Source organism: Corvus kubaryi, unplaced genomic scaffold, assembly GCF_017639235.1.
Source record: "Corvus kubaryi isolate FWS band 111438036 unplaced genomic scaffold, C.kubaryi_AGA036_p1.0 78, whole genome shotgun sequence".
NCBI lineage: Eukaryota > Metazoa > Chordata > Aves > Passeriformes > Corvidae > Corvus > Corvus kubaryi.
The window spans coordinates 9,834,590-9,837,888 of NW_024582065.1; the positions used below are offsets into that span (position 1 = coordinate 9,834,590).

The window sequence follows — 3,299 nt, forward strand, 5'->3', positions numbered from 1 at the left end:
CTCAGAGCCCCCAGCCCAGCTCAGAGCCCCCAGCCCAGCTCAAAGTCCCCAGCCCAACTCAGAGCCCCCGTCCAAACTCAGAGCCCCCAGCCCAGCTCAGAACCCCCAGCCCAGTCCAGAGACCCCAACCCGACTCAGAGCCCCCGTCCAAGCTCAGAGCCTGAAGTCCCTGGACAGAACAGGAGGGTCACGATGCCACCGGCAAAAATCCCAGCACTGGTGAGAAAAAAGGGTCATGAGGGTGGCAGAGCTGGGGGCCTTGGGGCACCCACAGCTCCGGCCAGCGCGGGGCAACAGGACCCCCACGAGCAGCCAGCGTGAGGCTCCGCATGGCCCGGGGCCGTGTCAGTCACAGCTCAGAGGCGACCGGGCTGATGGTATGTGTCAAACACCCCTCGTCTCCAGGGATTTTGGGGTGAGTGTCGTGTTTCTGTGTTTCTCCAGGCGTGGGGAGGCGGATACCGTGTGTGTGGTGTAGGGCTGGTGCCCGCTGGAGGCGATGGCACGGGCGCAGCCGGCCCTTTGGTGCCAGGTGTGATGCTGGGGGCCCCAGCTCCCTCTCCCTTATTCAGGCACAGGGATGCTGATCCTGAAACGCAGCCCAAACCCAGTGGTGGGTGTGGGGTGTCCTCCTGCCCGACTCCCCCCGGCCACCTGCCCCTGCCTGGGCCGTGAGCCCCCGCTGGCTGCCAGGGCGCGGGAGGTGCCCTCCTGCTAATTGGAGTGTGCTGAGGAGGAACCCGCTCAGCTCTGCCTGCCTTGACATTAAGACCTAAACTTGCTGTAAAACCAAATGGATATGCACACCCACATCCACGAGGCTTTTAGTTCAGCAACAAGTGAATCCATCAAAGCCCAGCACCTAATTTAATAGCAATAATGAAAGGTGTGCGTCACTATTAATTTAAGCACTCCAACATTAGCCTTGCACTTAGAAACCAGCAAGGCAAAGCTATTTACAAATGAATGTACCAGGGCAATAAATTGAAAGGACTGGTCTGACCTGCGGTGGCGGCTTTCTTCATTTATACATAGACATATTTCTATAGATGCATTTATTCCTATCTCTTTAGCGAACTCTCCCTAATTAAGTTGAAGTGGCAGTGGAAGTGTGGCAGTAAGTGTGGAAAGAAGCTGCTGAAAACGTATTTAATTCATTATAAATAATCTTTGATACTGTGAGGTTGCATAAAGGTTTTCAGTATCAGAGCAGGACACCGAGGAAGGCCAAGGAGATCATCTGCACACAGTGGGAGTGTCTGCATCCCGTGGTTTGACGTCCTCATGCCAGGGAAGGGGGAGCACGACTGGTGGGAGCCTCCGTTGGCACCGGGGGCCTGTGGAGCCCCAGCTCCGGGAGCACCGCGACACGAGCAGGGTAAGGCCCATGAACACGGGGCTCTGGCTCCGAGCGGCTGCGCGTGCCCCCGGGATGGGAATGCATGAGAGGAGGAAGGTGTATGTCACCCGCATTAAAGGAGTTTAATGTGCTCGGAGTCACATTATTGTACCCTTGCAGAATACATTATCTGTCACGCTGCCTTTACAGGCTGTCACCTCGCAGAGAGGCTGCGGAGTTCCTGGAAACCATTATCAGCCTCTAATGATATTATCAAAATTGGAGCACTCGTGGCATGGTGGGGGCCGAGGATTCATCGCCTCTGCCACCACTTTCTGTGTCCTGAGAGGCCGTGGAAGCAGAGGGACAGGGCTGAGGCTGCACAGATCCTCCTCTGGAGCACAAGTCCCGTGGGTGATGTCCTGAGGGGTGCGGAGGACCCCTGCGTGGTCCCGAGAGCCACTGTGAGGACTGGGGTTGGCACCTTGGGTGGGGGCACCTGCCCCTGGCCCTTCCCCGTAAGATCTGTGGAGGAGCCCAGCCCATGGAGTGGGACAGTGCGCACCACATCCCACTCCAGGGTGCCCTTCCCATGACGCCGGCGACCCCGAGGGCTGCTCTGCCCTCTCCCTGTCTGGTGGCACTACAGAAAAACAGTCGTCTTTTTTGGAGTGTAATCTTCTGCCTGCGACAAGGAGGCACGCAAACTGATAAATTGCAGATTAAACGAGTGCCACACTCCACTCCAGCCCTGGCTGTTAATTCCCCTGTTGTGCAATTCCCGGCTCTCAGGGCCTGTCAATTCCAGCTAATCGCAGGAGGCACTAAAACACTCTGCCCTGACAGCCCCGGATCGAGGCACCCCTGACTCCCGGCTCAGGTGGATTGCACGCATCACTTATGCACAAATCAGCAATATGCCAGCAGGGAGGAATTATGTCCGATGACAGCCCAGACATGAGGTACATATTGCAGAGCCGGCGAGCCCCAGCCGCCGTGACAGATTGCGGCGCGGGGCTGCGCTGGTGCGGGAGCAGATCCCGGCTGCACCGGCCCCGAGCACACCCGGAGCCACCGGCACCGCGCCTGTGCTGCGACAGGATGGGGCAGCACTCCCAGCCCGGCCCCATCCCTGCCCCTGACCCTGTCCCCATCCCTGTCCCTGTTCTTGTCCCCATCCCTGTCAGTGCCACGACCCGGGCTGCCCAAAGGGGCTGGCGCTGGCATCAAGGGAAAGGAGGAGGGCACGGGGCTGGGAATGGCACCGTGGGCACAGGGGCTGTCCCACCCAGGACGAGGGCTGCCAAAACATCCTGCTGCGCCCAGCTGGGGTGGGGACCAGCCCTGCTCAGCCCCGCTCAGCCCAGCCCGGCTCTGCTGTAACATTTAACTTGTCGTAGTCTGTGATCCTGAAAAGCTGAAATTAATGACAGCCTTGCAGTTGCTCATTAATAATTGCTTCATTACTGTACGCAGTTGCAGCCTCCTGACAATAATGGGGTTTGCTGGTGTATTTCTAATTATCTGGCATTTCAGCTCCCTAATAGAGTCCCGGAGCTCCCTGACGAGACCTTGCTCTCCAGCAGGAGCACAGCCCAGCCCGCTCAGCCCCGACGCCGCTGGCAGCCCACGTGCTCCTTCATCTACAGCTCCTGGGAAGAGGCTGAACAGCCCTGGTGAGGCCTCATGCAGGACCTGGGGGCACCAAGACTCACCACGCTTGGGCTGAACTCTCCCATATCCCCATTGCACGCCTGGGGCTCGTGCCAAGGTCAGTTTGGGAGGAACGGCATCGGGAGAGGCGTTGGGAGCTCCAGAGCACTAAGCAGGTACGTGCCTGTGGCTGGCAATGCTCAGTATGGCCGCACCACAGCCATCCCCATGGCCACACCACAGCCATCCCCACGGCCAGGCCACACTGCGGCCGTCCCCATGGCCACACCACAGCTATGCCCATGGC

The 3,299-nt window shown here is 59.0% G+C and overlaps 1 long non-coding RNA gene across 1 annotated transcript in view; it reads left to right on the forward strand.

Moving 5' to 3' along the window:
- Nucleotides 1-88: 88 nt before the first annotated feature.
- LOC121676195 overlaps nucleotides 89-3,299 on the forward strand; it is a 6,551-nt gene continuing 3,340 nt past the window's right edge. The window contains exons 1-2 of the long non-coding RNA XR_006020390.1: nucleotides 89-1,378; nucleotides 2,876-3,168. This is a non-coding gene — a long non-coding RNA (uncharacterized LOC121676195). The remainder of the gene's footprint in view (nucleotides 1,379-2,875; nucleotides 3,169-3,299) is intronic.